Source organism: Sipha flava, unplaced genomic scaffold (genome assembly GCF_003268045.1).
Source record: "Sipha flava isolate LNK unplaced genomic scaffold, YSA_version1 250_pilon_pilon, whole genome shotgun sequence".
NCBI lineage: Eukaryota > Metazoa > Arthropoda > Insecta > Hemiptera > Aphididae > Sipha > Sipha flava.
The window spans coordinates 749,412-772,860 of record NW_020272902.1 but is presented as its reverse complement, the minus strand read 5'-3'; the positions used below and the strand labels follow the sequence as shown (position 1 = coordinate 772,860).

At 30.3% G+C, this 23,449-nt stretch overlaps 1 pseudogene; it reads left to right on the top strand.

Moving 5' to 3' along the window:
• The first annotated feature begins 4,292 nt into the window (after positions 1-4,292).
• On the top strand, positions 4,293-20,256 carry LOC112684495 (annotated as a pseudogene).
• The last annotated feature ends 3,193 nt before the right edge of the window (positions 20,257-23,449 follow it).

Sequence of the window (23,449 nt, the reverse complement as noted above, 5' to 3'; positions counted from 1 at the left end):
CAGAATTAAGTTTTGTATTATTGTGTTAAATTATTGATAAGATTCCATATAATAAAACTATAAGTAATGTTATTATATCAAAGAATATTTAGTTTTTAATGTCAACGTGAATGTCATTGACCGGCATTTATTAATATTTAATGTAAGACCGAGAGTATCAGCCCAGGCAGAGAAACTATTAAGATCGTTCTGGAGCTTGTGTCAATCATCAACAGAGCAAATTTTTAGAAAAATCTTCATGTCATCCGCAAAACAAAGAAGTTGGCTATGCTTGAGGAAAAAGCGAACACTATTAACAAACAGAGAGAAAAGAAGTGGGGATAGAATTCCACGTTGAGGGACACCAGAGGTAGATAGAAATGTATGAAATTATATTTTGAACATATCGACCCATTGCGATCTATTAAATAAAAATGAACTGAACCAAGATAGGATAGAATAACCAAATCCTGTAGCACAAAGTATAGAAATAAGAATCTCATGATTTACTGAATCAAACGCCTTAGCAAAGTTGGTATAAATGACATCAACTTGTGATCCTTCTTTTAAAGAACCGAGTATGTAATTGGAGAAGTAGAGGTTACAGGTAACCGTAGATCTGCCTGGGTGAAAACCATGTTGTATGTTGGCAAAAATTAAGTTTACCGAAGGCTGAATTGAATCTAAAATAAAGGTCTCTACAATTTTAGAAATATGTCCTAGAATTTAAATAGTACTAATAATTGGTGACTAACGAGAGGCTACCTGATTTTAAAATGAGTGTAATAGATACAATTTTCCACATGTCCGGAAAAGTAATTTCATCAAGGGATCTCCGAAATAACGGCCAAAGAGAATAGAAAATAATATACCTTGTTTTGTAAAAGAAATCACCTGGTATTCCATCGGGTTCTTTGGAAAAAACATATTTTAGACTAATAAGCTTGAATAAAACATCATTAGGGGTGAAGTAACAGTTGTTAGATAAAACGAAAAATGGTATCTTTAAAATCTGGAGGTCAGAAGTAATTGATTTAGTAGAGTAAACTGAACAAAAATGTTTAGCAAACAAATTTGCACTTTCCTCCTTAAAATAAATTTAGACACCATTTAAGGAAACTAAGTTTGGAACAGCGTTATAAACATAGGCGCAACTAGAGCTCTATTTCTGGGTGGGCTATATTTTAATGCTATCACTGACTCGTGGGGGCTTCACCCCCATACCCCCATTATAGATTATCAACACTTATATATTTATATTTATATTGCTGAGAAGTCCTTACCTGTAATGGTTAATAATTACTTTCAAAGAAGAATTTTTTCACTTACAGACTAGCTACCTAAATAAATTTGAATAAAAAAGGATAAAAATATGTAATTAATAAAATATACCATTCGTCTCCTCGCAGTCTTAGCGTTCAGACGTGTTTTCTTTGAGTCGTACTACCTATATTATCTTGCTGCGTGTTATCGCTCTTATTTTAGTTGTGCGTTAATTATGTCGTCGTCCTCGGGCGGCACAAATCGTGCCGGCCAAAACCAGTTTTCAAACAAGCTTAAAAATCAACAAGTCAAAAACACTGCTGGCCCCGGTTACCAGGTAGTCGGAAAAAATGGTAAGCCAATCAAAAATTCTTGTCCAGTTTCACCAAATTTCCAACAAATTATTGACAACCCGCCGACTCTAGATATATCTAACTCCTCATTCAATTATAGCTCTTTATCTACACTAACCGCAATTACGTCGGGGTCTACGGCTAACGATATGGATTTGATTGTTAATGATCGTTCTAATGAGTTCGATACTGGTTGTACTTTTTCTTCACTTAATGATACTTCTATTCAATCTACCTTCCCAACCAACAGCGATATAGCAAACACTAATAAACATATCAATTTATTGCAAAAGTCGTTTTCGCCAGATTATATCGGGCCTATAACCATTCTCGTTGAAAGTACGGACGCTAATATAAATTTAGGAAACTGGCATCCTATTAAGGCCGCTAAATTTTTCTCAAACAATTTCTCTGGTATTACTAATATTAAACCTGCGGGTTCAAAAAAAATAAAAATTTCTTTCGACACAATTTTTAATGGTAATTGCTGCTTGAATTCAAGCATCTTAAAGGAGAATAATTATAATGCAATTATACCTTCTACTCTAATTTTTTCTTACGGAATAATAAAATTAGAAACTACAGTCTCAGAAACTGAATTTTTCGAAGGCGTCCGATCCTCAGTCAAGATTGATGCATTCAAACGCATCAGTATTAAAAAAAAATGATCAAATCGTTCAAACACGTATAGTTGAACTTAAATTCGTCGCTCCGAAAATACCATCCATTATCTCTGTATTTAATATGATCTTTGATGTCAAGCCCAGTGTCCGGTCTCCCGTTCAATGCAATCGTTGTTTACGTTTTGGACATACACAAAAATATTGTCGTAGCTGTCCCAGGTGCAGTCACTGCGGTGAAAACAATCATTCGGTTGATTTATGCCCACGCGCTCAATCCACTGATCCTGTATGTCTCTTCTGCAAGCAACCTCACTTAGCCACTGATCGTAGTTGCCGCGAATGGTCCACTCAAAAAGAAATTAAACACATCATGGCCACCGAAAACATTTCCTATAAGGATGCCTTAATTTTTAAAAAAAATAATTGTTACACTAATGCTTATTCTTTTTCCGATGTTGTTAAGAGCCAGCCTCCAATCTCTGAAATATTAAAACCAAATATCTCCCTAGAGGAAGAAAACTTCCCCAGGCTAAATAATCACCATCATTATTTCAATTCTAGGAAGTTAAAACAAAAATCTCGCTCCCCGATTAATAAAGATAAATTAAATTTACCAGTTGAACCTCATTTTTCTTCACCTAACGGTTGCTGTTTAACCAATCTCCCTAATCAAAGCCTTATCGGAGACAATAAATCTGCTGATCTATCTTGGATTCATTCTCTTTCTCTTAAACTCTCTGAATCTCTTATAAATTCCCCCTCCCTATTTTCCCCCTTCTCATCCACCTCTCTTCAGTCCTTAATTGAATCTTCTCTAAATTCACTCCTTAATATTCCAGATTCTAATTTCACCTCTGATTAGTCTTGTATTATACACCAAATGTCCTCACCACAGTTATAGAAAATACTAAATATAATTTACTCACAAACTAACATATTACAAAACAAAATAAATTAAAATTACCATGGCATTTTTACATAAATATAAAAACCAGAATATCTCCAACAATCACACTAACATTATTCAATGGAATGTGAGAAGTCTCCCTGCACGTCTCCCATCCTTACAACACCTCCTATCCGATCATAAATGCTCAATTGCACTTCTCTCTGAAACCTGGCTTTTACCTTCACGTGCCCTTACAATACCGCAGTTCAAAACCTATAGATCCGACCGCTCCGATGGCTATGGTGGTGTAGCTATAGCTGTCCATAACTCCCTCAAATCCAAACAAATTCCTTTAGATATCGCTACCAGAAATAGATTTACCCACTGTAAAATCGACATCATAGGTATCGAAGTGCATCTTATCAACTCACATCCTCCTTTAAAATTTTGGTCCTGCTACATCCCCAGTAATTCTAATGTTCCTTCCAATTTATGGCATGAATTCTTTAAACTGATATCGCATAATACGCTACTTGGTGGCGACTTTAATGCATTTCATCCCGCTTGGGGCTCTCAACTTACATCCCGCCGTGGTTCTCAGATCTATGATTGCATTGACTCATTAGGTCTTTGTCCTCTCAACGATGGTAGTCCTACACATGTGGGTCACCCCAACTCAACTAACTCGGCAATTGATTTATCTTTTTGTTCCCCTGATATTATCTGGAATTTATCTTGGCAAGTCCTCAATGATCCTCACGGTAGCGATCATATCCCCATTATCATATCAACTAATTTTAACAGGATCGCTGATCCTGTGCCATTTTGTTCCGCCTTAGATTCCGCACCTCCAATCCATTTACCTTTTAACTTCAATAAAGCCAACTGGTCATCGTATTCTATTCAAATTCATAATTCTATCTCTTCATTGACAAATTCTCCCTCTCCAGTTTTTTCCTATTCTACCTTTACAAGTATTATAAACAACTCCGCCAATTCTACAATTCCTAAGAAAAGATTAAATTCCAATCCCTATCCACCCTCCCCTCCCTGGTGGAATTCTGACTGTACCGAAGCTGTCAAAAACAGAACCCTTCTTTTTTAGAAACTTTCGTCGCTCAGGCTCCATGGTTGACTTTATTAATTACCGAAACGCTTGTGCCCAAACTACCAGGCTATTAAAAAATGAAAAGAGGAAAAAAATGGAAAAAATTTTGTTCTAATCTAAATCCATCTTTCCCCATACATCACCTTTGGTCAACAGCTAAGCGCTATAAAAACTGTATCAACCCAGTCAGACCTCCAGATAATGACGATTGGTTCGACTCTTTTTGTTTTAAAGTCGCTCCGTGCTATGTCCCTTCTATATCAGAGATTTGCCCTTCTGATCACTCTCTATACTCTCCACCCCATATTCTCACCAATATTTTTACCATGTCAGAATTAAATTTAGCCATATCTTCACGAAAATCTACTGCGTCCGGTCTTGACAACATTTCACCTATCATGCTAAAACACCTCCCCTCAAATGCTCTGGTTTACCTTCTATCTATTATGAATAACATTCTATCATCCAATCAGGTTCCTCCTTCATGGACATCTTATCGTGTCATCCCTATCCCCAAACCTAATTCTAATGATTCCTTTCGTCCAATTGCTCTCTCTTCCTCTCTTTGCAAAGTTTTCGAATATATGCTGAAAACAAGACTTGATTGGTGGCTAGAATCCAACTCTGTTCTACCTGCAAACTTGTTTGCCTTTAGGAAGGGTTTAGGTACTATGGAATGCCTCTCGACTTTCATTGGTAACATTTACCATGCTTTTAATAATAAGGAATTCCTTGTCGCCACATTTGTGGACATCCGCGGCGCCTTCGATTCCGTGAACATTCCTACCCTCATTACCTATCTTCTCTCATTAAATGTCCCCTCTAAGTTCTGTAATGTTCAATCTGCTCTCTTCAATTTCAGAAAACTTGTTTTCTTCTCTCCCTTCAGATCGTCAAACACTCGATCCACTTTCACTGGCCTTCCACAAGGTAGCTGCCTCAGCCCAATCCTATTCAATGTATATATGAGTATTGTTGAAAAGCATCTCTCTGAGTCTGGTCATAAATGTCTTATATACGCTGATGATTTAGTAATATTCTCTTTTAATAAACATCTTAATCTTGCTATCGATAGCCTCAACTCTGCCCTGATAGATCTGAATGATATTCTAATCAAAGTGTCTTTTGATGTTGCCCCTGAAAAATGCAAATCGATCATTTTCACTCGTCGTAGATATTTAAACAACCTTAATACATATCTCAACAACTATGTTATCCCTTTTGTTCCCAATATTACCTATCTTGACATCACTCTCGACCCCAAATTGCGCTGGATTCCACATATTTCTACTCTCACAGCGTTTGTTTCTCGATGGTCCAACTTCCTCCGATCGGTAACTGGTACTTGGTGGGGCTCTCACCCTTCAAGTCTATTATCTATATATTTGTCTATTATACGCTCCAAAATTGATTACGGATGCTTTCTTTTCGGATCGGCTTCCTTTTCTAATTGGAAAAAAATCAATAAACTCCAAGCCTCATGTATCAGAACCATTATGGGTTACGTCAGTTCTACACCTTGCCCTGCTATGGAAGTTGAATCTACTTGCCCTCCATTTAATATCAGATGCCGCTGACTTGCCGGCAAATTTCTCTTGAAATCACTATCCTATAGCGATCACCGTATCTTTGACATTTATTACTCACTGTACCTTAATTGGCGATGTGTTCCTAAATCTATGCCCGTATTATCAATTATAGCACATTCTATCTCAAATTTCCACCAATATATTATCAATTCAACTAAACTCCCTCTTTACGAGCAATCTTACGACTCTCTTATCTTTTCCCCTCAGATTCATTCTGATAATAAATTTTTTAGATCTATCCTCCAATGATTTTAAATCTATGTCTTCTTCCTCGGTTAATGCAGCCGTTTTGAATTATCTTAATGAACGTTTTTTAAACTTCATCGCGATTTATACTGATGGATCAGTCTCCCCTCTCTCCGCTGGATATGCATTCTATATTCCTGATCTACAGCTCTCTTTTAACAATAACCTTCCTCCTACGTCTTCTTCCTTTACAGCTGAGTGTTATGCCATCACCGAAGCCCTAAAACTTATTCAAAATTTTCCCCCCCCCAACAATTACTTAATTGTCTCAGATTCTATGTCGTGCCTCCAAGCCTTAAATTCAAACCCATTTAACTCTCACCTGTCTCCACTTATTCTTCGCATCAAGTCCCTTATTTTTACATTAAATCAAACTAACTATAACATCCACTTTCTTTGGGTTCCTAGTCATACAGGCATACATGGTAATGAAGTTGCAGACCACCTTGCTAAATCTTCATCCAATCTCATCTTTCCTTCTATTTCTCAACTCCCCCACTCTGACTTCACATCGCTTATAAAACAATACTCTACTAATATTTGGTTCTCTCTCTGGTACAATCTACCTGCCGAATTCGCCTCAAGATACAGAAATATTACACCAAATATCCTAAAAAAAACCTGGTTCAATAACTTATACTTACATAGACCATATATAGTACAATTTAATACGCTACGCATAGGACATCACCTTCTTCCTAGTCACTCCTTCAAACTTGGCCTTAATGATTCTCCATTCTGTACTCTTCACTTAAATGAATGCATTTGTGACTTATCCCATATTCTACTCGAGTGCCCTGCACTTCAACTCAATCGCATTATTTTAATTAATGAACTTAAGACTCTTAATATCCCCTTAAATATCCACTCCATACTTAACACAAAATCCACTACCGCCATCAAATTAATAATTTCCTTTATATTGGATGCTGGCTTCATTATTTAATATGTACACTAATGTTTAATGTATAATATTGTTTTATTTATAATCTCTGTAAATGTCGAGCTATCATAGTTGTATACTAAAAGCTAATAAAAAAAAAAAAAAAATAAATAAATAAAATATACAGTTCTGGCTATTAAATATTTATTACAAAATTAAATTAACATTATTTTTCTGTCCTTTTCTACAAATTTGTTTAAAATATCATCCACATTTACTTTGTTAGTTATATCTCTTTCTATATTCAAAATAGATTAAAATGTAAAGCGATTTTGGGCCATGGAGGATCTTAGCCAATTTTTTATTCGTCTCATTGAAGAAAATGATCTTTCACGAGTGGCTGAACTTATGGAAATAGATAAAGCCACTTGTAACAATTTAAAAAGGTTCGGATATGTTTGTTTTTTCAATAACTTCTTTTACATCATTCAAATTGAAATCGTTTACACTTTACTGCGATAAAATACAAATTAATAACACCTTATAGTTTAAAAAATAAAATTAATTATAATCAAAACTCTCAACGATAACAAGCATTGAGAAACGCAGCCTGCTAAACAAATATCACAGTTTTCACTTTTCTTATCTTATTCTAAGACCGTCAATACGCATGTTTATTGTTTATGTAAAACATTTACGACACGGGCTAGTTATATACTCTTCGTCCGTGATTAGCGATAAAATGTTTGATAATAATATAATGATAATATTCATATTATTGATAAATTTAAACTTCTAAAGACAATAAACCGTTACACAATACACATAACTAATGGGATTTGGGAATTACACATTACGTTCAAAAATTGGGTGGGCTATAGAAAAAACTGGGTGGGCTAAGCCTACTCAAGCCCCCCCCCCCCCCATATTTGCGCCTATGGTTATAAACATGATTTTTGCGTACAAAGTCCCAAAACTTTTTGTGATTCAAGGATAAGGACTTTTCAGACTGCTCAGCAAATTTTTATGACATTTTTTGGATATGTATTTACATTTTGCGCGAAGCAGGGCTTTATAATCGGCAGGGTTGAATGTGGATTTAAACTTTGCATGAGCTTTATTTTTACGATAAACTTAAGTTTTGAGCTCTTTGGATACCTAGTGAGGAAAACTGGATTGATTGAAGTGGGCCAAAGGGATGAACATCAGGACTGATTTATGAAGTGTATCAATGAAGGTATTAATCGAGGTATTTAAGTCAAAGTTAGATAGAGTAGAGATCCAATCATAGGAAGACAAAAATGATACGATGCAATTGTAATTAGTCTTTTGGAGTTATGAAAATAATGTGAGTTATTAAACACAGTAGGGGTACAGATATTAGGAAATGAAATATTAAGAAGAGGGTGATAAGGATCAGGTGGAACTAGTGGTTCAAGAGATTCATAAACATGAACAGAATCGGTATTACAACAAATAAGATCAAGAATGTAACCCTTGGAGTTTAAAATGGAATTGTTGATAGAATCTATTTAAGGCAAGAGATTCTGGAAAACAAGATACTCGAATAGGAGAAGATAAGGTATAAATAAGACCATGTGAATCATTAGACCAAGAAATATCAGGTAAGATGTAATCTCCACAGAGTAAGAATGTGTGTTCAGGAAGATCATAATAAATAGTTTCAAAGATGGACATAAAATGTTCATATAAAACAGATGGACTCAGAGGAGGGAAATAGGCAGCATTAATTAAGAACTTAGATGACCCAACCAAGAACAATACAAATAAGTATTCAACGTTAATCTCGCGAACTTTAATTAATTTGGAAATAAATCTTTTCGTATACCAATGAGTACTCCGCCACCCCTTAGACAATTACTAGTGTTAAAACATCTATCATATCTATAAATATTATAATTGGTTAAACCAAGTTCACAATCATCGAAAGAATCGGTCAACCAAGTTTCAGTTAATACAAAAAAAATCAAAGTTTATACAGACTACATTACATTTAAAATTTACAATTTTTTTCCGGAAACCATGACAGTTTTAATAAAAACCAGAAATTGATTTTCTAATAGATAAATAGGTTAAGGATGGTTTAATATGGGCTTCTGGTTGAAATTTTTTTTCCTAGTTCGGTTCGACACGACCTTTGGGAGACCATTGACATGTGTAATCTGCAGTCCAACTTCAACAGCCTGAGATTTACGATCCAGTTCTGAGTAGCAATTACGCAGAAAGGTACGTTATAGGAGAGTCTTATCTTTAAAAATTCGAAATTTTGGTGGAAAATTAGTACCACTTTTCTTTAAGTCGTAATAGCTGGCTAAAAAATTAGAAGCGCTTTCTTTAGATTCAAAAAATATTTTCAAGGGGCGATTGTTGTTAGGTTGAGCTTTACCTAAACAAACCAATTTGTAGTGAGCAGGAAGATTGCCTATAAGAAGAATTACAATATTCTCATATGAAAATTTGTCATCTGTGATACGCTGAGAGGAAGAATCAACGGAAGATACAGGAATACCATATACCAATAAGTTTTTCATCTTTCCCGTTTATACGTTTCCTGGAATACTTGAGCTGCAACAGAGGAAAAAGAGGCAGGCGAATTCAAGGATTCATGTCTCATAATTTTATCTTTAAGAAAATCAACCTCGTCCTTAAGAATGTTATTTTCAGCTTTAAGTTCAGCGAGAAGAGAGGACAGTTTTACTATGTCATTATTGAGCTCTTTAAATTGATTAACTTGCGTCAGTAACTGTCTTTTGAAAGAATCAGAAAATTAATTTCGAAGAACTAATAACGCGGTCATGATGTAATCATTGGAAAAAGAGCTGCTACCACCAGATGAAAAGGCAACTTTTGGAGTAGTAACAGTCAGTAATTTAATGCTACGAGTGGCAGGTTTATTTGTATTAAGCATGGCGCAATGAAATACTATCAGCTTAACAGTAATGTAAAATAAAATGCATGTATAGCTAGTAGACAGGAGTTAAAGTAGTTCAGTAACCAGTGTTAAGTCTCCAAGAGGGAAAACAGCGGATCCAAAAAAAGGCAGTAAATTAGTGTATTATTGATAATGTGAAATACCGAAGTGATAACGGAGACAACAATTGTGTACACACTAACCGTAGTCACAGCAAAAAAAGACGGCCAAAAATAGAAATCCTTGAAGGAACTGAACGAAAACACTTACAACGCACTTACAATAGTTTATACCAAGAATGAAATAAATGCGGTAAAAAAATGAAAAGGAAAAAAAATCCATACATTTTAAATACCATACATCCAATTCCCTCATAAGACAAAAAAAAAGAAAATTCGGATGACGTGCTGACACTTGAAAAAATATTCGGAATAACAAATGGAATAATAAAAATTAGAAAAAAATTCAATAGCATAGTCAGAATATTGGAACATAAAAAAGGCCTATTCTTTTATATAGGTTTATAATAAAATAATATTATCATTTAAACCAACAATTCTCAATACAAAGATCACCAACCATATTTTTAGGTTCACCAATACTTAAATAAGCTAGTAAATGTTATGTTTTTTTTTTTTTAAATTTGATTTTCTATAACGAAGGTAATTAAAAATTCAAAAATTCTCTGAATACATCACCGACCATGGTACTGAGTGAATCCACATTAGTTGAATCAAAATTTAAAAACATTATTTCCATCAAAAGCATCAGATCACCATTATGGGCTTCCATAATGGTGATCTGATGCTTTTCCACCCTCTAAATATAGAAAATCTTTTTTCAGAATTTTGATACATACATTACTTTATTTGTTTAAAAAAAAACTATTACGTCCCATTCTCACCTAATATTGTAAATGAACCTATGGAAAACAACTTCAATCAACCAACTGAAAACAATAATGAAAGTAACGATACTAAAATAAATCTTCTCCAATCTAATTCCAATTTTTAATCAAGCATTTAAGTGGAAATTGATTTAAACAACTTTTAAATTGAGTTTTAAAACTCAAACTTACAAAAATAATCATTGCTTCTAGTTTTGTCTACAAAACTATCACAAAAGGTGTTAAACCACTAAAATCCAGCTCTTAGATTTTTACTGCGCATTTTTTTAGATTTCCTAACAAAAACGTTTCATTTCACTCGTATCAATCAAAATATTATAGAATCTTCATCAAAAATCTTCACCTCTCTATCGACAAGAATATTATTTTCGATTAAGTAATAGAACAATGATTTCAAGTCAAAAACATAACCAGTGTACCAGTGTCTAAAAGACCATAACAATCCAAAAAAATGCGCCCAATACAGTGTCTTTAACCCAGATAATTTTGGAGGATTTCAAACAAAAAGACACAAAAAACTTACACCTTTACCCTTTCCGCAGAAATAAATATTTTCTCAAACCTCCTCTGAAACAATTGCCATTCAAGATAACCTCTAAATACAACTAAATACATACAAACTACTGATCCAACCCTTAAAAAAAATCTTAATAAATAAATATAAATAAAACTGGAACCGAAAAATTATCTTCAAACAAATATCGGTTTCGGTTCGCGTTTAGGTTTCTAAGAAAATCAAAAAAACTGTTTCAGTAAAGTTTCAGTTCCAATATTTTCAAAAGGTTTCAGTTAAAATATCGGTATTTTTAATTTCGGTTCTAAGCCCTGATACTTGTAATTAATGACTTGTATTAACTTGTATTAATTTTTATAACGACTAGCATGAGTATAAACCAATGGTTCCCAACCTTTTTTATTTCATTCCCCCTTGTACATTTTCAAAAATCTCATGCCCTCTTCCCTTAAATTAGAAATTAGATGATTTTTTTAGTAATCCATACGAAGAAAATTTTGCAAAATAACTACATATATTATAATATTATATTATACAACTAATGAAATTTTTTTTTTTATCATCATTTTAAAAATAAAATACAAATCAACTTTATAATTAATACATTTTTGAATACGATTTTATAAATAATTATTATATATGATGGTAAAATTAATTCAATGCGAAATTTGAGTATGTTTTTTTCTTACCAAGTCTATAATCCGTGAGGATATATTTGATAACGCGCAATGCATATCATTTTCCATATCCAACAGATTTCTTTGCTTTCTTTTTATTTGCAAAAGCGTAGAAAAGCCTGACTCACAGAGATACGTCGATACAAATGGGATTAATGCTCGCAAAGCAAATAAAATTATCGTTATATCATCAAAAATATATTCCCCCCGTTTTGTATCCAAGTTCTCCCCTGGGGAGAATTTCCCCCCCGGTTGGGAACAACTGGTATAGACACTATATCGCACGTTTAAGATTCACACGTTTGTAAGTATAATGCACCAAGAACAATACATTTAGTTTATTTATGTGCCAACTAAACTCTGTATACAATTAATAACAACATACTATTATAACGATTATGTTTCCGTATAATGACATTATTATGAAGTTACTAAAAACACCATTTTCCGCCGTAGTCAAAATAACAAACGTGCGATATTAAACGACGGTCGAACTGTAATTGCATTAAATAATTTAAATATTTAAATATATCAAATGCAAAGATATATTCTCGTTCATTTAAAGAACCTTGGTATGATTCTCACAAGTGAGATTTTATATACATTTTGAAAATATTTACCTCACCCTTCATTCGGTCCACGAGCCGCCACTGGTAACAGGAAGTACTACATTTCTAATAACAACAAATTCTAAAGTAAAATATGATTAAACATCATAACGTTTATTCAAACATTAAATAATTCATATGTATAGAATATTTCTCGAAGAAAAAAACAATTAAAATACGGGAAAATATAATTTCATCTTAAAAAATAAATTACTAAACGCATAACATATTTTTCTGTCCTACAGTTGCTCAACAAATTCCGTTCAGAAATAATAACTATTAAATAAAAAATTCCACAATAACATATTTTTATTTCTTTTCTCAAATTAATTAAATGAGATCATTGTAAATAACTAAAGATAAGATGTCATGGCATTTGATGTATGATTCATCAACATATTTAATGATAGTTATTAGTTTTTAATAGTTACACAAATTAACTAAAATTTTAATTGTAAACAAATCGAGAATGAAGATTAGTTTTAAAAATTTCAATTTAAAAATAAAAATTTCTTATTTTTTTAATTAATAAAACAAAACACTTAAAAAAAAAAAAACAAAAATAATTTTCTTGGTGATTTTTTTTTATTATCAATATCAAAACTACGATATCGTATAATCGTTACAATCGTTTATTTGTTATTTATATAGGAAACGTATGTTTTAAAGACTAGTCGATTATTGACTGCTGTATTTATATCCAATAGGATATAGGACAGAAAATATGAAAAAATTCATGACGTATTGATAAGAACACATAGAGACGTTGCATATAATATACGCTGATTTGCAGGCGCAGATCCAAGGGGTGCTAAGGAGCTTTAGTCCCCAATTTTAACGTGTTATATACTATGTATGTAAGTATGTAATAAATACTTAATAGGTGTGTCTTTAATTGAAAATTAGTCAAAATACTAATGAGCTTATTCATTTTTCATATTTTATAATAATAAAACACATTATAACTAGGGTTCGTAAGTTTATGCATTTACATATAAATCTTGCAAAGTTGTATTTAATGCTATATGACATAGAAATCCATTTCAAGGTACCACGATTAAATATGTGATATCTTATTTTGCATGATTTTAAATTTTTGCCATATTTTTATATATTTGACATATTTATGCATATTTTTATTTTATCGGGCATATTATACAACATTCTATTAGAATTTAACGAAAATCTTAATGGAAAATATATATAAAATTAAAAATAGAAATTGTATTATCTTTTCTTATCTTCTTGATACTCGTATATTTAACGAATAAATTTGTTTCAAAAGTTTCAGATTTAAAATGAATTACTGACAAAGACGTACACGAGTACGCAGTTAATGAAGGCTCAAGAATAGTATTAAATAGTATTTAAAATCTATTTTTTTTTATTTGTAACATAAAATAAAATATAGCTATAACAAAAATAAATGCATAATTCATGTTATTTCAAAAATTATTTATGATTTTTTTAAGTGAGTATTTTCTAAGTGCATCATTTTATATATTTAGTGCATATAAATGCATATTTCAAAGCATATTTTGTCAATTTTAAGTGCATAAATGCATGCTTATTTAGGCATTTTTTAGAGCATGAACTTACGAACCCTGATTATAACTAATATACATATGTACTTACTAAAATGAGAAATTTTGTTTTTCTGTAAATACAAATTAGCCCCCCCCCCCCCCAATCATATTGCTAGTTTTCTTGCTGATAAAAATATTTATTTTTTAATAATTCAAAACTATTATTACCCTAAGCAATAGCCCACATTAGTGTGAATATTATTATACCAACGTAATTTTCATGAGTATGGTACTACAGAGAATACAATATTAGTTTTATAATTTAAAGATCTTAACTTTTATTCATTATAACGGTAATTATTTACTAATTTTTTTTGTACATCGATAATATTAAGTAATAAAAATATAATAAATATTTATTATAAATTAAATGATTCTAAAATAATAAGATGTGTATTTACTATTTAATAATATATGTAATTATATTTAAAAAAAAATAGTAAATAGTAAATATTTAATAATATATGTAATTATATTTAAAAAAAAATTTTCAATAATTTTAGTAAGGTGAATGCACCCCCTCAGATATTCTTAATATTTACACCTGGATGAGTGAGGACCGTTGAAAAATTCGCTCTCAAGCCCAAATTTTGAAATTACGCCACTGAGGTAACCTATGAAATATAGGTCTGTGCACGCTTATGAACCATGCTAATAAAATACGAATTTTCAAAATTCAACTGAATAGTTCTTTACAAATAGGTACTATATAATTTTCACCAAATTATTTTATCATTTATATATTTGAATATATTTGTGTTATAATTTATTGATTTTTTTTTTTTCATATGAAATATTCGAGCGATTATTTTTTTTATTCAAAGAAGTTTTTCGTACAAGTTTATAAAATGGCTTAATTTTGCTCTGCCAGTGAGCTCATTGTCACTTGTTTATGGCCAACACCTTGCCTTCAACAAATTTATGGTAACGGCCAAAATCCAATTTAAAACAAAAATCTCAAGAAATGGGCTTTTCCTCTATATAAGCGTCGTCGTCAGTCTTATTCACAGATCGCAATGACTTACATTTTACACAAGCTTCTCTTATATAGTAATATAAAAATTCTTCAGAGTAAGCTTAATTTGTCATTTTTTTTTTTTTCTTTATAATCGAAATCAACTTGAACACGATAGGAAATACTGTTCCAATGATATTTTTATCATTTGAATGACTGTACAACATTACAGTACTGCAAATTTAAATATTAATGCTCTAATGAGTATCAATAAAATATTCTGGACACCGATTTACAATTATAAAATGATCAATGAACAAAAAAATTTGTATAAGGATTTTGCTGAACGGTGAAATATATTACAACGTTATAGTTGAAAAATCACTTTATACTTATTTTGTATAATTTATAAATTTAGTTTAATAGTATTTATCATAGTATATTAATTACATGAAATTGAATTCAAAAAATGATTATGATAATTAATCACAATGAGTTCTCTGGGTTAAAATCACCGCATTACCAATATAATGTTACAACATTTTTGAAAGTGCAATTGATTCAATCATTATCATGAATAACTGTATGATAATAATCATACATTTTTAATTTTATTACTATTAAAAATAATAAAAATTTGTTAAACACATATGGTGTGATTTTTAAACTCTAGTTATTAAAATTTTAAACACTCCGTTGTCATTTGAAGCAGAGTGCTATGATTTTTATATTTATTACAATCATCAATAAACTGCAGTGATGGGAAACATCCTGTCGATAGTAGTTTACATTTTATTTTATATGGATAAATTTCTAATTATCTTAACATATATTATTACAAATACTTCCTTGAATTGGTGTGTGTAAATGTATAAACTATAATAAATATTTGAAGATAAAAAAAGATTGAAAATTCAACAAAGGTAGTTAAGAGTAACAATAATATCTTAATTTAAATTTTATTTGAAATCATTTTTTGAGCCTTTATATACATTTTTTTTAATGATTTCAGATATTAAAAATCTTAATGAGAAACAAAATTATCATATACAAATTATATACACCTAGATAAAACCTGATTTATCTTCATCTAAGTAATTGTTTAGTTTAACTACAATGCGGAATCTGCAAATAACGAATACCAATAAATTCGTATGCTATAAGATCATATTTATGATTAATTAAATTATTATTTCATTGTAGTTTTTACAATAAAATATTATAAAAACCGTTTCGACATAAAAAAATTAATCTAACATTTTTGTATAAATTTGTACACGGGAACATTTTATCACCTCTGATCTACATTATCCACAGACTGTTAGAAATTTGAATTACAATGAAACTGTTGGATGACGCACATGAAAAATTCACAAAGTAACCACAGAAAATGAATATGTAACGATAAAACTAAAGCTGTTTACCATGTCAACGATATTTGGCCGATTATTAGCCATCAAAATAATTGATATCAATGGAAAACCCACGTCTTAATTAAGAAAAGCTGCTGCTCAATATAATAAATCATAATGTAGCTAATCATCAAATTGAAACAGACACGACCAATGGGCACAGCATTAATTATTTCTAACTACTAGGTACTAGTAAAATTAATTTGTGATGGTGACGCAGAATTTAACAAAATTATAATGTATAATATAACCAAATACAACTTTAAAATATTTTTTATATTTAGGCAGTTAGTGAATCTTCCGTTAAGTTATGAGAATTAATTTCTTAAGCTCGTCCTTTATCATGGATATAATATGCCCTATATTATAGGGTTCAACAGTGAAGATTTTATTACTAAGTATTTATATCTTGGTAATTTATAAGATGATTTATTTATTTTCTTTTTTCAGTGTGATATATATATATATATTTCATGCTAATTGTAATTGTTAGTATATTTTTTATTCTAAAAAATTTAAAAATTTGAAGTAGATTATAGTATTTCTATAGTAAAAAATATGTAAAAATACGTGATTAGGAATGAAATAAGTGTCGGAAGAAGTCGCGACGGACATGTAACCAAAATATAAGTATTCCGGTACAAAGTTTGAATACAACAACTTCAATTTTTGACTGGATGATAGTTTTCCCTCGAGCGACTTAAAACGTGTCAACACCATGTTTCAAAACCCGGAAAATGTCCTAAACGTAATCTCGAAACGAAAAAGCAACAGTACCGAAAACCTACCGGATGGGAGCCGGAAATGTTTATTTCGAAATAATTCATCGGGTGTCGACGGCTGCGTCAATCTTTTCTTATCAACCGCCAGTCCACGAAGCACACCGTCAATGCGACACCCGGTCTCCCATATATCATAAGAGGGTGATCTCAGGTACCGTCACGATGACCTCCGACATGGACCGCCACGGAGGCTGTGCGCATGACACCATCGTTTTAGTTATTTGTGTATAATGTACCGATTCTATTAATTCATTAATATCAATTAGTAATATGCCCAAGTGCCTATGTTTATTATAACCATAATAAACACTGTTATACTCTATCGGACATCATAGTTATTTAATTTCCATTATATTATGTTGTGTTGTACGTTTTATATCGGACGCGCTTCCCAATAATAAAATCTTTAATTATTTCAAAGTGTTTACAATACTATACAAATAACCAAGGCTGGGTAAGTTAATGATATTTTTTAACTCAGTTAAGTTAATTGAGTATAAGATTTAATTTAGAAATTGGAAATACTCCTATGAACTGTAGACTAAATTGTAATCATCCGATAGATTTTTCAATTGAAAAAAGTTTAGTATGTGCAATTGGGTTTCAGAAAATAAAATACCAATATTTTCAAAGAGATCATTCATATCATCAATCAGATAAAATAATTTACAAGAAATGTTAATTCTATAAAATGTATGTCAATCTATAAAGGTTCATTCGATAATGGTCAGCTATCACCTTCAATATATGAATTTTTCCCATGCGAAAAGACAGGAACTAAAATAATTGAATCACCAATTAATTTAATATATTTTTAACTTAAGACAGCAATCATTAAAAAAATAAAAATTGAATTAATTGATCACGAGAACAACTACTATTTCCTACTACATCCTACTATTTCTAATGGTGAAATAACAGTCATATTTCATATAAGACCTATTAAATCTTAAAATTAGTGAAATAGATGAATCAATTACTATAAGTATGTCAGATGAAATTACATCTTTATCATCAACTTATTTTCCAGCAATAAATGTACACAAAAAACTCAGAAATCGCACTATTATGTTTGCATACATATATATGTTTCCGAATGTGAATGAGTTTGTACAATTTTCGAATTATTATACGACAACGAAATTTAGATATTAAACTTCCTTTCAGCTGTTACGAGATTGAAGATATTACTCAATATATTTGCAACCAAATTTATGAAGATAATGAAAGTATAAATATTATAGATAGACACGACAAAATGTATAATGATCCTAAAGATTTTACCATGAATACTGATAACACTCGTATGAAATGTGTAATTAACTGTAATTACCCAATATATTTTACAATTGAAAACAGTCTAGCAAGTCTGTTAGGATTTAAATAAAAAATATATAAGAATTTAGGTTTATCAAATTTTAGATCATCGAAAAATATTGATATAAACGCCGTTAATTCTATAAAAGTCTTAAGTAATTTAGCAAATGGTTCACAACCTCACTCGATATACGAATTTTTCCCTAGTGAAAGGACAGGTACTAAAATAATCGAGTCGCTAGCTAATTTTATATATTAAAAACTTAATACTGAAGTTCTTAATACAATAAATATTAATTTAGTCGATCAAGAAAATAATCCTATTCAAAACTTTAATGAAGAAATTACAGTTGTATTACATATAAGACGTTTAAATCTTGAAAATTGAGGTTATTATTTAAGAATATAAAACAGTTGCAATAGATTAAACCGATTAGTCATTCAACAGAGTTACAATCAAAAATAACTAAACGAAAACCTGAAAATATAAAATTAACTCGTAAAAGCAAAATAATATTAAAACAGTTAGGATTACAAATCAGAAAAAATGCCTGAAAGCGATATTTTAGATATTGATTCAAATTATATTATAGATTTTAAAATAAACAAAGTTGAATATCATTTGTATACTCCATATACTAACTCGTTTAAACCAAACGATGAAGTACGAATTGGGGTCCAACAAACGGATATACATCCTTACCTACATGAAAGTTTCTTTTATATCGAGGGAAAAATAGAAGATCTAGTAACAGTAACATTGTAAAATAACAGTTTATCATTTCTTTTTGATCAGGTTCGATTAAAAATTATTGGTGTAGAAAATGATAGAACACTTATTCTCGGAATAACTAGTTCATTAAAAGGATATTTAACATATACGTCAAATAATTATTGCTATCAGAATGGGGAGTGGAATTTAAACAGTAAGACTATACTCAATGATAAATGAAAATTCTGTGTTTGTATACCATTAAAATACTGATTAGGATTTTTCGAAAATTTTAAAAAAATATTGGTAAATTCTCGAATAGAATTAATTTTAACAAGAAATAATATTGATTTAAATAGCTTAATAAGTAAAAATGTAAACTCAGTTACTGTTACAGGTAGCATCATACTTAATAAAGTAATTTGGAAAATTCCGCAAATTAGTGTAGATGATTCTGAACGACTTAAATTATTAAAAATTATAGAGAAAGGAAAAAGTCTATTTATTCCATTTAGATCGTAAGAAACCTATGAATATCCAGAACTTGGAAAATCTAGAAATATAGTTTGAAAACAACATCAAAATTAGAAAAACCGCGATATGTCGTGATAGGTTTACAAAAGAATTTAAAAAAATAATATTGTAAAAGATGCAAATATTTTCAAACATTGTAAATTACATAATACAAAAGTTATTTTAAACTCTGTTATTTATCCGTTCGATAATTTAAATTTAGTTTTTACTAAAAAAAATTATGCAGTATTATACAATATGTATACATCTTTTCAAGAATCTTATTATGGGAAAGAAGAAGATAAACTGATATTAAGTCCAGATGATTTCAAGACTAAAGCACCGATTGTTGTGATAGATAGTTCTAAACAGAACGATACAGGTTCATCTTCGACTATTGACGTATAGCATAGAAATTGAAGCTATGGAAAATCTAGAGGGTATGAGTGCTTATTGTCTTTTATTGTCTTTTAATTCATGATCGTATTATAGAGTATGTACCTCTTAGTAGAGAAGTTAAGAAATTTGTAAAAATTATATAAATAATATTGTAAAAAGTATTGTACTGTAATAAAAATAGTGTTGACATTTTGGGAAATAAAATAATTGTGTATTTAAAAAAAAAAAAAGTTAATTTTTTTATTTTATCGAAATTAATTTATAAGAATAATGGACTCAGAACATACATATAGGTTTTTGAAAAAAATCATGAGCACGATAACTAATAAAAATTTACCAGGAGTCTGTCGGTCAAATATTTTAAATCTCCCTTTAAAAAATGAACTCAGAACATACAAATACATACTACTTATACTTATGATAATATAAGGAAATGTAATAACTACATGCAATATTATCGGAAAAATTTGATTAACCATATTCAACCACCAACCCGTCCTGATTGAAAAATAAATTACTATAAAATAAAATAAAATATAAATCAATATTTAAATATAATATATCCTAGACTGATAAATCATCTCCGTTCAGAATCGTATTTCGTATACAATGATACTTATCATTACATTCAAATTTAACCCAATATATAATATTTCAATTTGGGGCGGTGCTGGCGAAACGCGCAAATTCTTGGATACGTTATTGCACAGAAACAACGATCAAGCGAATTTCGGTGATAGTCGTGCAAATTCATGCTAATAACGTGCTAAATAATGGCTATGAAAAATATAAAAAATTTCATTTTTGCGATTAGGAGGTGCTGGCGAAATGTTTCTCCAGCAGCGCCCGTTAATTTTTGCGATTCTGGAGAAATGGATGACATGCAAATTGCGAAATTGGTCTTGCAAATTTATGCTAATAACGTGCTAATTATTATGAAAAATCAAATTTTCCTAATGGGCGGTGCTGGAGTAACTGGCGTAACGCACGTAAATAAAATGTATTCCGCAACATTTTTTCCTATGTATTTCATTGATTCTAATGCAAGTACCATTCAATATATGTTATAATATTATATTAATTATACATTACGCAATGATTTTTTATTTCTGGCAAAAAATTTGGCAAACTTAAAATTAATATACTCCAAACGTGTTATTAAACCAATTAATCTAGATTTTCATTCATGGATTACTAATTTATTCGCATAGTATATTTAATAATTATTACGTGTATAATAACTTATACCTACAACCAATAATTATTAAATAAATTATTGAACGAAGAAAGGTCTTAAATAAAAATCGTTACGTTTAACGTGTGAACTACAAACACACACACGGAGATCGACGTTTTCTTTCCCGGCACACTTGAAATATAGGACGCGTAGCGTATCGAGTAAACTTACTACACTAACTAGACAAAGGTCATTGTTTTCCTGTCGAACGTGGACGAACGTTTTATGATGGTATACAGTTTCCGGCAATATCCCCGGGAAATTAAATCGGATAAAATCAAAGATCAAAGTTCATGTCCCCAATGAGTTTATGCGAGAGACTTTCGAACAACTTTCAGCACTATTAGTAATTATTCGTAGAGCATCGTATAACTGTGACAATATTAAGACCGGGTTCATATTATTACCTAACCTAACTTGTGTATTTTACCGTAAACCGTGAATATTTTAAAATGCGTCACGGATGTGCTCTTTGTTTTATTATATATCAACACTTTAAATATGTACAGTGAACATTTAAACACTGGACATTTTTGGTCGCTAAAATTAGTTATAAACTAAATTAAAATATAAATTAGAATTATTTTTACGTTGATTATATATATGCATTGTACAAATTAACATTTATAAAAAAAAAATACTGTTTTGGCATCACAAACACAATTAAATACTAATACTGCAATGGTTTAGTCACATTTCGTGTAAACGATAATATTTCAATAGCTTTATGGATAAGATAAGATATACATTACCGTATAATAATATAAGTAGTTAAATATAACATAATAGTATATACTAACATTTCTCAATCGGGGGTACGCATACTCCTGTTGGTACGCGAAAAGATACGAGAGAGTACTCGGAGAAGATGAAAAAAATGTATGAATTTGAATTAATAAAGTAACTATAAAATATTTGATAACTGTGTTTGTGGAAAAGGCTTTTTCATCATGCACATTAATTAAAAAATAAGTGTCGTAATAGACATTTTTTGAGTTCAGCCTTATGAATTTATTTATCAAGTACGGAACCAGCTTTCAGAAATTAAGTGCTACAAAACAAACCCAAGGAACACATTACAATTAAATTGTAATATTTATTTTATTTATTTATTTTTTATATATATATATATACAATGTATAAGTGTATACTGATTAAAATAAAATAACAATTTATTATTCATTATTTTTCATTAAAACAAATTTTTTAATTTCTGATTAATACTTATACGTGAAAATAGACAAATTGACAGTTGAGGGTACGTTAGGGTGACCATACGTCCCATTTAAAACGGGAGTTTCCCTTTTTTTTATCATGATGTCCCGTTGTTCCGACAAACTTTGAACGGGACGCTTTTTGTCCCGTTTTAATTCCGTTATTTCCATAAAAATTATAAACCCAGAGTAAAAGAAAAAAAATAAGAAATGTCATATAGTATATATATGTACTACGAACTCATATGCGAGACTTCTAACAAAATCGATGTTAAATACGAATAGTTTACCAATACAGAGTACTATTTATAATCAACGATATTCGGTATAATAGGTATATTAGGTATAGAAAAATCGAACATAATCGTGCAGTAACGTGTGTACATTGCAACGATTTTATGTTATTAATGTTATAGCCACCGTGTATCAATTATTTTTATATAAATTGTTGTGAGTCATTACATGTTATATTACTTTTATTGTTTGTTTTTTTTTTTTTTTTTAATGCCTAAAAAGAAATATACGTTCACTGTACCTTTGCAGATTAACTAATGCAGCAATAGAAAGAAAATTCTCAATCACAAATATTTTATGGACGGATGAAAAAAAATCGTTTTCTTATACCCACTGTCAAAGCAATAATATATTCTTAGAAATAATTTTAAAAAAATATTCCTGTAATGATTATTCTAATTTTTTGTTAACACAACCAAAACTATTAAATGTAATCATTTATCAAAAAAAATATAAT